Source organism: Littorina saxatilis, linkage group LG9, assembly GCF_037325665.1.
Source record: "Littorina saxatilis isolate snail1 linkage group LG9, US_GU_Lsax_2.0, whole genome shotgun sequence".
Classification (NCBI taxonomy): Eukaryota; Metazoa; Mollusca; class Gastropoda; order Littorinimorpha; family Littorinidae; genus Littorina; species Littorina saxatilis.
This window is the reverse complement of record NC_090253.1, coordinates 60947536-60963395: the sequence shown is the minus strand read 5'-3', so window position 1 is coordinate 60963395 and position 15860 is coordinate 60947536. Positions and strand designations below refer to the sequence as shown.

The 15860-nt window shown below is 42.3% G+C and overlaps 1 protein-coding gene across 2 annotated transcripts in view; it reads left to right on the top strand.

Annotated features, from left to right (window-relative positions):
• The window catches only part of LOC138976708 (protein PALS2-like), a 501736-nt gene that overhangs the window by 324225 nt on the left and 161651 nt on the right, over positions 1-15860 (top strand). The window lies entirely within an intron of this gene.

The window sequence follows — 15860 nt, the reverse complement described above, 5'->3', positions numbered from 1 at the left end:
CACGATTACAGGCACACACACACACACACATACACACACACCCCTCCGATCACACACACACACAAACACACACACACATACACACACTTTCTCCGCGCATCGCGGAACCCTCTCTCTTTAATAGTGCTAATAACTATCAGAGGTGTCAGGATAAGGCAATAAAAATGGTACCCCTACTCTTTGCGGAGCCCCCTCGCCAATAAAACCACCAGAGGTGGCCAGCAGTTAGAGAAGTTTAATAGGACGTGGTTTGCCTACCCCGAGGGTTGATTAGGGTTTAATGCTTAGATTAGTGCCAGACAAATGGTGTGGGGTGGGTGTGGAAGTTAGCTCGACTGGTAAGAGCAGGGGATTAGTCAACACCACCTTTATACATAACCTCCTTACACTATGACATCAGTTACTATTTTTACAACAACAGGTTTAGACTTGTTGCGTTAACGCATCTCTGAAAAAGTGCTATGAGCTTACGGTCATTTACAGCAGGGTTTTGGGGGTTAAAAATAGAAATGATGTCACGGAGTCTTGTACCTTGACTCTTTTTGATGATGAAATACATTGCAAACAAACCACAAGTAGAACTTAACATCCCCTGTAATACCTGTTCGTTGGTTTTAGAACACAAACCAATAATGACGCATAAAAAAAAAACAAAAAACTTCAATGTCTTTGTGATTCGGTTTTAAACCAAAACTAGCAAAATATTCAATATTCCCCTGACCATCATAATACACACCAACCCAATGAGATCCAACCTTATGCGCTGGGTCTGTGTTTATGACGTAAGACGAGGGTTGAAGTAAAGTTATCTCAGAAGGAAGTTGGTCTCTGGCGTAAACACCCATAAACGACCGTCTTGCCACGGGGTGTCTTAACAGTAGGTGAGAGATCTCTAGTCCATTCATGATGTAAAATCAGTGATAACCTGCCTACTCCGATCAATTTCTAGCAACGAGTCCATTTCTGTATACACAATAACGTGAACAGGTTCTGCCAGGGGTACACTAAACTTTAGTTCCAGACGCAAACCCCCACAGCGCACCAGCTCAATCTGATCTCCATCCAACATTGATGGTGACAGGTCGAATACATACAGCGTATAGCCTCTGGGGTAGTCTTCATAGACAATTCTGTTACCGACGTCACCAACACCCACCCCCTGTTCCTGTGGTCTAACTAAAGAAACTTCTCACATACTGTCTGTTTTCAAAGTCTGGTGTTAGTGGTTTGGACTTGTTTTCCATCAACATAGAGGCAGAGAAAATTCAAGTTGTGGGTTTTAAAAGTTGAATGGCTTTTTGGAGTAGCTACCGTTAAACGCAGCGCTCTCTACTAGTCCTACTACAACGCGTGTTGGTAGCTGCCTGAGAAGCAGATTGTCTAAAAACAGCACTAAGGTTTCCACGCGGGGTCTCGTAAGATTTTATAACTACTCTTTTTAGAGGGTATTTGGCTGTGGCCCTCTCTAGGGTTTTTGTGTGAGCAAGACTTACAGCTGGATTTAGTTTTGCTTTTCTGACAAACAAAGAGGCGTGTGTAATCACCCTTAGGTAAGCAGGGTTTAGTCCGTGGGTCATCACATAAAACATTTTTTTATGGAATGAGTCGAAGTTTTACATCCACACCATTAAGCAAAAAACGACCCTGATTCAAAACAGACACATGTAGTCGACCCATCATATCCACTTTACGGCTCCGTGCTACCCTAGTACGGCGTGTTTGCAAACCTATATTATCGTCCCCTGGCAAGTCGTCAAAGTGTTTCGGTGTGTCGCTATAATACAAGGCACTCGATAGATGACTTTCTTTCGTCTCAGCCCCGTAATTCTAGAGGGTTTCAATGTAGGTCCTATAGGGGTACGTGTTTTTAGAGGGACTAACCAGAGTTTGATTAAGAGACACATCCACCTGAGAAAAAAGAGAATGCAACCGCAGATTTACTGGAGCTACGTCGATGTCGGCGGGTAGTGGGGCACCGTTACCTTGAGTCACTTTAGCTCGAATATGCAAAAATGTATTTGTCAAATCCAGATAATTATTCACTTCCTCCACCACTTATGTTAAATTCAATAGGGGGGCCGATGCGGCAAGCAATGCGAGAGGATGAATTTCAACATAGAGGCCGTCTTCAATCGCAGTCTGGGTGGGTGGGATGGAAAACAAAACCAAACCAGAACCCATACTTTCTGCTGACTGCGGGTGCAATAACGCCATATTGAATATGTGTCTATCTAAATGGTTAATCAAAAATGTCTGGTTCGAAGTTTCTATGTCTCTGTTTAGTTTTCTTGTGTTTTAGTTTTTTTTTGTAGGTGGGTGCTTTTATACGACTTGTGTCGGGTTCACCCAGTGGAACGGTCCTAGAGACTTGACCAATAGCTTCGTGAAACAAACGTTTTCCAGCTTGTTTCGCGCGTGTTTTAGCGGTTGTTTTAATATTTTGACGAGGCCAAGGACAAACAGAGATGACTACCACACAAAGTCCAGAGAGCAGCAAGTCAACCTCATCAGGCTGCGTACTGGCCACAACAGGCTCAATGCTCACATGAACCGAAAGTTCAAGCTGGCGCCATCACCAACCTGTGCCTGCGGTCAAGAAGACCAAACAGCGGAACACATCTTACAGCGATGTCCCTTACTAGATGAGGAACGAAAAGAAGTGTGGCCGTCACCAACTCCCTTGCAGACCAAACTATACGGCAGTCGACAGGAGTTGGAGAAAACGACAACATTTATCACCAGTGCTGGACTGATTGTGTAACCTCTGCGAACGCCAAGAAGAAGAAGAAGACCTGACTGTTGAGCTCATTTACGACACGGGCTTTTGTCGATCGCTTGTCCACTTGGATCATAAAATTACGGACATGCTCCCCCCCTCCTCTAAACTTTGCCAAAATGGGTCTTCTTGAGACATCTCGCGTATGAGAACAAAAGGTAACCGAACGGGAAAATCATATGGACAACACATATTGGATTTCTTCTTATAAACAAAAAAATGCAGCGTTTTCTCGAAAAGTTGTGTGTTTGTGTGCGCGTGCGCAGGTTTTCAATGTACTGTTTCGTTGAGAGGATCGTGGGTCGTGTTTTTCCTCTTCATTTTAAAATGTTCATTACAGACATATAAGACAAAATGGAGAAAAAGAGAGAAAAAATACAGAAAAAAAAAGCCTACAGTAAACCAACCATCAAGACACAATGTTTATTCCAGAATTACACATCGCTACATTAGTAAAACATCACAACTGTGAAACCATCAATCCACAACTTTATCTTCTTGTTTCTGCCACCCAAACTCACTTCCCCTTTCATCCCGCTCTTCGCCTCAGTTCACAGCCGTGGTGACCTTTGTCTGGCCCCCTCCACCCCCTTTTGACACCCACTTGCGGGCCATAAATCACTCAAATCCTCAAGCCAGGGATAGACAGAATTCGTCTGCTTTGATGACCGTAATCAATTGTCTGTCATGTTACAGTTTGCGTAAAACTTTGGACACGTGCGAGTACCAGCGATAGAAAATTAACAAAACACCTTCCTCCCCCCCTTAGGTGAAATGAAAACGGACGTTTTCAGCGTGCATTCGATCGATATAGGATCCCTTGAATTGACTGTGAATGGTTAATCACGCTTCCGTGATCTTGGGTGTTGTGGGTTTTTTCTGTGACATTCACAAACATACAAATGACAGAGTCCGACTAAAGGCTTTCTGAAATTTACTGTTGAGTAATAAGTGTGTCCTCTTGGGATCATGCAAGTGCATGGGGGATATCTTGGACACAGGGCCGACAGGCTTGCAAGCAATATATATATATCTCTCTGACTGTTGACCGTCGTTGTAATTTCCCAGTTTGTAGTTGTTAGGGTATTTTAACATGTGGGCTTTATATTTTATAAGCTTATACAAGAACATTGTTAGTAATAACGCGAGCTATTTTTAGTTAAAAAAAGGATCAACTTGGAATGCGCACCCGACATTCCAATTTGTTTTCCCTTTCTAATGGGTGAATTTTTTTATTATAACAGAATTGCTTCCTACATGCCGAAATAAATTAAATAAAAAAATTAACAAATAGACGAATAGGGAAATGATACGGGGCAGGGATATAGCTCAGTTGGTAGCGCGCCGGATTTGTATTCAGTTGGCCGCTGTCAGCGTGAGTTCGATCCCAGGTTCGGCGGAAATTTATTTCAGAGTCAACTTTGTGTGCAGACTCTCTTCGGAGTCCGAACCCCCCCCCCCCCCCCCCCCCCCCCCCCGTGTACACTACATTGGGCGTGCACGTTAAAGATCCCACGATTGACAAAAGGGTCTTTCCTGGCAAAATTGCTTAGGCACAGTTAATAATTGTCTACCTATACCCGTGTGACTTGGAATAATAGGCCGTGAAAGGTAAATATGCGCCGAAATGGCTGCAATTACTGGCCGTATAAAATTTCATCTCACACGGCATCACTGCAGAGCGCCTAGAACTGTACCCACGGAATATGCGCGATATAAGCCTCATTGATTGATTGATTGATAAATGAATGAGTTAATAAAATTAATGCGTTATGGCGAAATTTAGATAGCAAATTAGGAACTTTAACATTAATTACAAATTAACTAACCAAATAACAAGATCAATAAATAAAGTGTTGTATGGAGACATGTAACAAAATGAGGAACTTGAAAACCACCATGTAGGTGTCCGACATTTGCTGGTGTCTTGTTTGCAATGATTTCAATTTGGTTCCAACATTCTTTTTGTCGTCGTCGTCGCTCTTGCTGTCGTTGTTGTAGTTGTTAATGTTGTTGTTTGGGGGTTAAACGGGAAAAGGGGCAGAAAAATGTTGGACTATAGAACGATCATTTTCACACTAGGTGTCGGACTTCAAGTACAACGCGGGGTCCATGAGCTATGAGTTTAATAAAAAAAAAAAATCGTTATTTCGAGCAATTTTCATGTCTGAACATCCCACGGATATCCGCGTGCCACCCATCATTTCCTTTTACACGACAAAGTAACAATTCCCTTCCATCCTCCCCCTACCCCTCCCTATACACTTGATAGTCCTCAACTTCGACCTACGGCGATCGGGGGATAATTGAGACAGCACTCTAAGTAGCTTTCCAGGTTACTGAAAGACTTTAATTTTGATCACAAGTTTTGGAAACTGTGAGCCCTTTTATCCTCAGGGAGACAGACGGACACCGCTCCTGTGTACAATGGGATTTAGAGCGGGTCAAAGTTGAAACAAGCTTGCCACATTCATTTCTTGCCTCATGAATAGCATAATATGCATCGTTCATTGCTTACTGTTGTTGTTGTTTAGAAATCAGTGTGCGCGCGCGTAGTGTCAGTTATTCTTTCTTTTGTCCCGAATCCTTTCTTTCCAGAAACCTGTGATGTCATTCTTCTTTGAAAATTTCTTCCAAAACTTGGTTGTCCAACTTTTTTTTCCGTGAGATGAGGTCGGAACGGTAGTATGAGAAGAATTCAGAACTTGACACCTTGATGTCATCTGACTGATTGGCTAATTACACACTTGACTGTATTTTGTTCACCTGGATCATAAAATTGCCGACCATGTTGATTTACCCACCCCCACTTGAGACATCAGCGTAGCCAACACACAACAAACCCAAAGTCGGACCGTAACAAGTTTTCATTATTTTATGCCTACCACCCTTTCACACCCCCTCCGCTTACCCCTTCTCAGTTCACAGTTAATTGTCTGCAGCCTCAACCCCCCGTGGGAAATAAATCAATCGACTATCGTCGCCTGCTTTTGATGACCGCTTTAAATAATTTGTCAGATAGCAGTGTGCAAAAGACATCGTTGAGTGTGTTCCCTTTCCCATATGCTTAGGGCACGTGCCTTTTCAAGTCATTGTCAATTACAAAATGTAGGTCTTACAACACAGCCACTGATTTTCAGGTGACAGTATCAATGCCGGGTCCCTGCTCTGCAAAAAAAAAAGTTTTTGCATTAATCGGCAGAAACATACTGCATAAGCGAAAGTTATGCAGAGGAATGATGTTCTTAAGTTGTGAGATTTTTTTAATGATCACGATGTCTTCAGTGCTTACTAAATTCAGTGATTAGATTGTTTTTATAAGCCTATGATGAAGTTAGAATTCTGCTGCTCTGATTAGTGAAATATTCAAAAATGCTATCATGCTATATATTTTGACACTGTCATTGCTTTGTAGACTTTTAATATATCTGCGTAATTGATTTCAACTCTTAGAAATCAAAAGTATAACAGATTGTATTGTGTCTCTTCTTGTCGTTGAATAATCACAACAACTGTAAAACAAATTTGCTTTGATAAAGCTCCCGTTTTTCTCTCACAATTGTGCTCATTTTTGTTTTGTTTACATGCTCCAGACACAAAAAACTACAAAACGATTAATAAAAGTTCCGTTCCATGCATTCCGTCTCCTCTCAATCTAAGAACACCCCCCCCCCCCCCCCCCAATCCCAGTAGACCCTCCCCCCAAAGTTTTCCGCTAGCCTTTTCGACTTGTCCCAACGAAGCGTACAGGAGCGGGGCAATTAGGAGCCTTTGTAATTTTATGACCCGTCTGAAAGAAGTGATTGATTGGACACTGTCAAGTGCTCTTAAAGAAGCGACGAGACACGTGAGAATCACAGTGTGAAATTTGACAAGAGGTTGACCCAAGTCTGGCAACCAGATGTTAGAGGGAAAAAATAACTCACTGAAAAAGTGAGATCGCACGTGTCGGACAGATGAAGGTTGGAAAAAAAGGAACCTTCTTGGCATGGATAACACTGGAAATATAACGTGGAAAACTTGTAATTACAGGTGCTGGACTTTCAAATTCAACTTAATCGCACATGTCGCCCTTAATTGTCTCTTTCACTGCTTTCTTATTACCCTTGCAAGTTGAAACCACCCATCCCTCTCTTGCTTGATGGTAACTTTAAAGTTCTCCTTTTTCCCAACCGTTTTGTCCCAGCATATAATTAACCACTTCATGTCCCTAATAGGCAGTAGTTTCTGTGAGGACGTTAAGCTTAAGTTAACCAACCAACCAACCAACCGTTTTGATACTACCCATGTATCATGTATGTTTCTGAACATTTTGGTTTTTATCTATCGTCGAACGCTGAAGAAGAAGAAGAAGAAGGTTTTTATTTGGTATTGCTTCATTTTGCTTTTTTTCATTTACAATGTGAAAAAAGGCCAAAACCAAATAACTTTTAGTTTCCGATGACAAGGTGTAGTGTATTTAACAAAAAAAAGTGTGATTGTAATGGGATTGCTTCCATTTTCTGTGCACCTCCCACCTCTACACATACACTTGATAGTCTTCAACTTCGACCAATGGCGATCGGTGGATAATTGAGACAGTACTAGCTCCGAGGAGCTTTCCAGGTTACCGAAAGACTTTGATTTTGATAACAATGTTGAAAAGGCTGTGAGCCCTTTTAGCCTCAAGGAGAGAGACGGACACCGGCCCCTATAATTGGCTTTGGAGCGTGTCTAAGTTTCGGGGGGCCCGGGTAGCTCAGGTGGTAGAGCACTGGACTTGTGATCGAAAGGTCGCTAGTTCGAATCCGGGCCGGGACGGAGACGGGTCAACTTTATGTGCAGACCCAGAGACGGTATCCATCTCCCACCCCCCCGTGTCATCACAATGGCACGTTAAAGATCTTGGTCATTCTAAACATGCATACATCAAAAGTCGTGAGGGTGTAAAAACTCGAATCGTGTAAACCAATTCATGTCCAATTATAGGCAATTAAGACCTGACGGACAATAAGCCCCTTAAAGTCAAAGTTCATTGCTTCCTGATCAGCATTTGAAACGTGTATCGCTTAGTGGGAATAAGGTGACGCGCTAGTGTGAGTTTGTGTGTGTGTGTGTGTGTGTGTGTGTGTGTGTGTGTGTGTGTGTGTGTGTGTGTGTGTGTGTGTTTCGTATATATATATATATATATATATATAGCAGTAACGGATGTTATTTGTGTTTGGAAAATTACAGACATTTAATTCTTGTACACAGATTAAAGACAGTTTCCCTTCCAGACTGTTCCATGTCAAATGTCTTAATGATTTTATTATTATACAAATAAAATACCCCCAAACTGTTCTGAAACGATCAATATGTCATTTCTTATGGAAGGAATACACACTGGCACACAGTCGTTTGTTGTCTTGGCTTGCGGCCTAAATCTGACACAATAAGGCTCGAAGAAGGAACATAATGCTTTATTTCATATATTAAAAACAAATAGTGTCAACACTCAGTTGGCAGTAGGCCAGAGACATAGTAGGCAGTGGAAAGTTACTAAAAAGTGAACTGAGTTGAAAATATGTGTTATTCTACTCCAGACATTATGGAGGCTCTGGTGTCACTGATATCAATGTGCTGTCTTTGCTTTGTTTAGCAACCAGCATCAAAGAGGCGCATAGAGGACTGCCTGGGAGAAGAGGACCACCAGGACAAAGAATAAAATCGATTGAATATGCTGTGCTGTTGCCCTGCAAAGCTACGTGCATTTGTAATTTCTCCGCAACATAATATACATTCTTTTGTTATGAAATAAAATTGTTGATCGTATCTTGAGTTTATGGTGTTACATGTAATATAGTCCTTATGATCTGTGACTGAATGTGAAAGTTGGTGTGTGTGTGTGTGGATAAATTTACCAAAACCTACATTCACTCTCAACGTTGTATTCACGTCGAAATCAAACCAAACCACAACCACAACCAAAAATTCACATTGTGTCGACGTGTAATTCACGTCAATTTTATTACGAAAAATGCACAAAACTCAACTTTCACGTTAGGTCAACGTAGAATTCACGTAATTCTTGACCTACAATTTGACCTAAAATGTACGTTCCATTCACGTGGACATTACGTAAAAATGCAACGCAATTTCAACCAAACCACAACCACAACCAAAAATTCACGTTGTGACAACGTAGAATTCACGTAATGTTTTTACGAACAATCCACTTCCACCAATAATTCACGTTGCATTCACGTTGGTGTCACGTAAAATGCAACGTTGTTTTCCAACGTTTTTCCCGCGTGATTTCGTCCATACAAATCTACGTAAAAAAACGTTGAAACGCAACGTAAACCCAACGTGAATATAACGTGAATACAACGTAAAATTGTTTGCTGGGTGTCTCACAGTGTCCAGGGAAGACTGTGCCACGCTGTGTGGACAACACCAAGAGGCGCGCACGTGTGGCTACATGCACATTTCTGGGGAGTTCGCGTACTGCTGCATGCAGGCGGTCACCAAGCGGGATGTCGAGCCAGCGTTCTGGAAAGTCCACGGGTCATCTACACATTATCAGAAAACCTGTGTGTAACTCATGGGTTGACCCTGTCGCCACTAAATTGGAAACGCCCTGGGAACTTACCTTACAGCGCTTGCATGCAGTAATTGATGTTTTTCATTGGTTGTTATTCAGTAATATACGTTTTGGGCGGGGATGTAGCTCAGTCGGTAGCGCGCTGGATTTGTCGGATAAGACCGAATTCCCATTGTCGCCTAACATAGAATGCCAAATGTCGCCTAATGTCGAAGTGCCAAATGGTGCCTAACACCGAATTACTTGTTTTTAATCCAATTGTTCGCTCCATTACAAAAGGCTGGCATTTGACTATATTTGGTTTAAACACGATTTTATTCAGAATTTCACAGGATAAAATGGACTGATTTTACACACAAACAAGCAATATACTTATAGGCAGTGAGTAACATGACGTACAATTACACAGCCTGCCTGTTGTTGGGTGCCACGTTGCCCTGAACGTGAACCCCGCAGTCGTAACACAAGGCATGTCCGCAAGGGACGAAAACTGCTCTATGCCATTCCAAACACCCGGACCACACTCGCTATATCGGCGCGGCAGCAGTGACATCTGTTGTTGGGTACCACGTTGCCCTGAACGTGAACCCCGCAGTCGTAACACAAGGCATGTCCGCAAGGGACTAAAACTGCGTTCCGGGGGTTCAAGAGACAAACGGGGCACGAGTTGTCGGGTGCCCTTGTGGGGGAGCTGCTGCGGTCTATGGTGTCGTCCTGGTCATCCTGGTGGTTGACGTTTTCCTCGTCCGTTTCTGGCTCTCTATCTGGGTTGCCTTTTCGTGGTCCGCGGGTTAGGGGGAGTCCCATATTTACCCGATGCTCCCCAGCATGTCGTAAGAGGCGACTAACGGATTCTGTTTCTCCTTTTACCTTTGTTAAGTGTTTCTTCTATAGAATATAGTCAATGTTTGTAAAGATTTTAGTCAAGGAGTATGTAAGAAATGTTAAGTCCTTTGTACTGGAAACTTGCATTCTCCCAGTAAGGTCATATATTGTACTACGTTGCAAGCCCCTGGAGCAATTTTTTGATTAGTGCTTTTGTGAACAAGAAACAATTAACAAGTGGCTCTATCCCATCTCCCCCCTTTTCCCTATCCCATCTCCCCCCTTTCCCCGTCGCGATATAACCTTGAATGGTTGAAAACGACGTTAAACACCAAATAAAAAAAAGATAGTCCATCAGCGTTGCCGTCTTCGTCAGTTTGGGATTCTGATGTCTCAACATGATCCTCGGCATATCTCCTAATGAACGCGCATGCTCTTTTGACGAAGGCCAGCGGGGCGATTTGTTGACCTGTCAGTTGTTCGTCAAGGACTGGAAGTCGTCGCTCATTATTGACTCTGCAACACCGAACGCCTCCTTGCGATCTCCTCGCCGTTTGTCAGAAGGGAAAGGTCATTCAGTTTGCATTCTATCAATTTGTTGAGAATGTCCAAAAAGACGAAGACATTCGGATGAGGATGACCCATCTTGCGTTTCAGCACGGCGTGGAAACTTTCTACGCTATTATTGGTTCGCTGTGGAAGACCAAATACAGAGAGTCTTGCCGGGGTAATTTTCCGGAGCCAGTAACGTTCATAGTAAGCTTACCTGAGGAAATCGCTCAGCTTCCGTTCTGTGTCTGGCGCAAGTTGAGGTCGCTGGTTTCGCAGTTCATCAAACGTTGCCTCGACGTTTTCGGCTGGTAGAAGGGCTAACGTCATCAACTGGTGGATATGATGAATCACTTCAGGTCACTATTTCGATGGAATGCTCCCAATAGGCCAATTTTACGCACCCGCTTCAAAAGCGCTTGGGAATAGTGAAACCAACACCCATGGCTTGGACAGTCAAAGACTTCACGACAGGCGTTCATAAGTCCTATTTCATAGTCCGTCATCGTTATCGTAATGGTGATCCCGTCCATGATTTGCTTCATCCGGCTCAGGCACGCAACATATAGTTGCTGTGTTCTCGAGGTCAGCAGTGCGAAGAAGAGAGGGAAAACATGGTTCCCACGTTGTAGGTGCACCGTAAGTAAGGAATCAAAAAGAGGCGGCGTCACCTTGAACGTTCCATCGCAGAATAAGGGCCCCTCGTACGCGTCAAAGAGTCCGTGCGTCTCGCGACCAGAGTCGGTGAAGATGATAGCATGATCCCCAGCGACCTCAACTGTGTCTCTAAATTGGAAAAAATAGTACATTTAGGGGACTAAACTAAAGATTTATCGGTTTAAAACAACCTCACACACAAATATTGGAAGTTAGAAATAACCTTACATAACATGAATCTTTTAATTGATAGATTTTACTCAATAAAGTAGTCACAAAGTCTATTTTAGGAGCTATAGATAGGAGATAGTTACATGAGCTCAATGAACAAAATTAATGTTGAGGTGCTCCAATTTCTAAACGAGACAGGTTTTTTTTTCATTTATATTTTTGTAATCAGCATACGTCACCCACCAAACTTTTGGTCCCAAGGCAGTTCAAAGTAGCCGATAATTGTCACGGATCTACGTAATTATACTAGGTCCGTGATAGTGCAATTCGGCGTTATTTCGCTTTCCCTCAAGTACTCTTCTACTTAAATTTGACATATTTTTTTGAGGAAACCCTATTGTCTATACTAAAATGAATAATAATTAAAATTATTCTGTCACAAGCAGTTTGAAATGTTGCATAGGTTTTACATTCCATGAGATAGTGATATAAATATTCTACTTACAAGTAGTTCAAGGCGTAACTTTGTTGACTCATGTACGCTGTTGAGAGCACCTCTGCTGCCTCAGCTACTGTCCGGGGGAGTGAAGGCTGGTTCAAGCGGCGCCTCTTCTGCATCGTGCTCTCCATTCTCCTGAAGCTAAATGCACCACGTACACCACTTTCTCGCATAGTGGTGTCATCAATATCTCTCAACGATGACGAGGATGCTTCGGCTTTTCGTTTCATCGACGCTGTGGCTTAAAAAGAAGAACGCCAATGATAGGGAGGATCACGGAAATCATCATAGGGCCCCCATTTCGGATCACTGGGATTCAGCGTTAACGTACCTAAATGCGACAATATTTATAGAAGTTGTTCAAAACAATGTTTTCTCGCGGTTCACCAGAAGCCTAGAAGGGCCACACCAGCTCTTTAAAAAAAATGTTTTGACGCAATCAGCTCTGCTTCCAAGTTTCCCGCGATTTTTCTGTGCACGAAAACCAAGACATGCCCAAAACAGCCGAAAAATTCGGTCAACTTTGGACAGGTGGGATAGCGAAACCAGAGATCATTTGAATTCAACATCAAGGAAGTGTTGAGTAAAAATGTAGACACATTAATAAAGAAATGCAGTTAATTGAAAACCTCTGCACACTATTTTTGGCTCTTGGAGAACTGGGTCCAGCATTTTCGTACTCGTGTTTCAAATTAGTTACTGGATTTTTGAAGAATTTTATGGACACCTTCATTGGTGGTTGGCGAGATACCAGCACATAGTAAAAAAAATAATTTTTAATCATGTTAACCGCACCTTCTTGTATCTTGAAGTGGTTGTCTGGAAGCGGTCCGTGTGAGTGAGGGTTGGTTACTCTGCAGACGCCATCTCTGATGACCGCTCGGCCCCTGCAGTCTGAATCCGTACATGACAGGTATCGCGACAACCCAAGTACTCCTTCTACAACCCTATGCGCTTTGTACCTCGATACTCATGGTCTTCATGTCGATATAAAGTGGTGTTCTTCCTTCAAATGTGGTATACATGGTGGCAGACTCGGAACTGTGTAATTTGCTTTGATTCGTTGTGACTTTATATTATGCTGGTTTTCAATGTTGACCATCATAGCTGGACTCCGAACAGTTTGTTCTCATCACCATGGGTGCATCCTGGAAAATTCCAAAAACCTGCAAAAGTTGGGTTAGGGTTAGGGTTAGGGTTAGGGTTACAGGGGCAGCGCCCCGTTGGGGGGGGTCTGGGGGGCGAATCCCCCCAGAAACTGAAGCTTTTTTAGTATTTAAAATGCCAAAAAAACCTCTCCTGGAACAAAAACATACAAAGTAAACCATACTATTCATCCTAAAATTTGTGCTCTCTTACTAGTCTTAGTGATTCATGAATCATTATTATGCTCGTCAACTTTTCAAAAACCAGCACTGCCGGCAGCCGATGAAACCAAAAACCGGCTGTAGCCGGCAGAGTTGCACCCATGCATCACGCCAAACTGAACGCGAAATTTACGTGAAATGTACGTGAAGCTCAACATTACCCTTTCTCAAATGTGAATAGAGCTCAACTTGGCGTTCTTTTCTTTATTTTGCGTTCTGTTCTTGGCAATATGTTTGTCACGTTATTTCCCATAAAAACGCGGAAGACATTAAGTGGGCTTTCTTTGTCTGTCTAACTATTTTGTCTGTCCGGGACCGTCTGCCCGCCCCTCTCTCTCTCTCTCTCCCCCTCTCTCTTTTCCTATCTCTCTCTTTCTCTCTCTCTTTCTCTATCTGTCTTTCTCTTTGTATCTGTCAAATCTCTCTCTCTCTCTCTTTCTCTCTCTCTCTCTCTCTCTTTTTCTCTCTCTCTCTCTCTCTCATTCTATGTTAGGCGCCATTTGGTAATTCGACATTAGGCGACATTTGCAATTCTATGTTAGGCGACAATTGGAATTCGGTGTTAGGCGCCATTTGGCAATTCGACATTAGGCAACATTTGGAATTCTATGTTAGGCGACAATGGGAATTCGGTGTTAGGCGCCATTTGGCAATTCGACATTAGGCGACATTTGGAATTCTATGTTAGGCGACAATGGGAATTCGGTGTTAGGCGCCATTTGGCAATTCGACATTAGGCGACATTTGGCTAAAGAACAAATTCTAAGTTAGGCGACAAATGGAATTCGGTCTTAGGCGACAATTGCAATTCGGCGTTATTACGCGTTCCCATCAGCACTACACCTGTACGCGAGAGTGCTCGGTCGCTTTTTGAAAATGTGTATCTTGAATGGAAAGTATCGAATATCACGCTGTCCGAAGGAATGGTGTTCTTATCGGACAATGACAGCGCTCAGTTCAGAACGCTAGGACATCTGACCGCCATGCGGCAATGTGAATCGGACATTTGAGCCTTTCAATCGGTCTATGTCCGATGTCCGACGCCTGACGACATCCCTGATCAAGTATTGCAATTTTAGTACAGTTGTATGTGTTTATTAAAAAAAATAAGGTATTTTTATTTGTGGATTATTATGTGGTTGACAGAAATGGAACATAGTCTTTCTTTTTGATGGAAAAAGAATCTCCAGGCAAGTGATGTAATTGGTAAGCATCATGTACATAACTTCAAGGCATTTAGTGTCTTAGTTTTTCTATGAGTGATGAAGCTTTTAGCTTGTCATTGGTGGGCGTAGTAAAGCTTTGATTTGGTCTTGCTTGTACTTGGCCTAGAATTCATCAAAGCATATTAACTGCTTGTCCATGTTTTCAAAGAAATTTGTAATCACAGGCACCACAGGCCGTGATTGATTTCATGTGTTTTATATGGTTGGAATCCTGTATCATGATTTACATGATATATTGTATAAGGTGTTCCAGTTTCTTGTCATAACTGTATTTGTTTTGTTTTGTATCATGACGTTTTGTCACTTTCTTGTTTTTGTGGTGTGTTTTTTTAGCTTTATGTTTGTTTGTTTTGTTGACAAAAAAAAAGTGTTCTGGAGGAAATTGAAATTAGTATTCTCTGTTATCTTTGTTGTTAGAATATACTGATGTTGTTATTGTTTTGTTTCAGGAGTAACGTTGATATTTATTGATCAAACATTTGGCTTTTTTATTGAGTTGTTTAATCTGTTTTGAACTCTGGTTGTGTAGCTTTTGATCTTGGTTTAAAAATAAAAAAAATTGCTTTTTATGTGAGTAAACCGAAGGCCTCTTTTCAATTTGTAATTTTAGTCAATAAAATGTGGAACACCGAACTCCTCTTGTCTCGTAGTGTGTGGATTGCGAGAATAGTTAAACGTTAAAGGTTACCTCACCCATACCCTCGGATACATTTGCTGAAACCCGCATCATATAAGTCTTAGCAGGCTTACATATCACTAAACCACCACCACCAACAACAACAGAAACAATGTGACAAGCTCCAACAACAACAACAACAACAATCACAACAACGTGACAAGCGCACAGGAAATTATATCTGCGCCGTTTAAAACTTTTGTGCGTGATGAAAGAGGTCTACTCGAAAACAGAACACACACAAAATGATACAATCAAAGGCGGAAAACGCAAAACAACAATTAAAGGACAACTAGAAGGTAACGTACGCCGGACAAAACGCAGACGACTGGTCTGAAAAGGCGTGGTTTTACCGCCACACGTGTAAGAAAGCTAAAAAGTAAATAGGTCAAGCACGCGGCTTGCGGGAGTACACGACGCTTTGAGAGCCACAATGACACAAATTCTCGCATTCTAACGTTGTTGCACCGTGAAAAAATGTCCACCTTATGCTCTTACGTAAGCATTAATCTCTTGAGCACTACTTTGCCTGATTCGATAGGAAAGAGG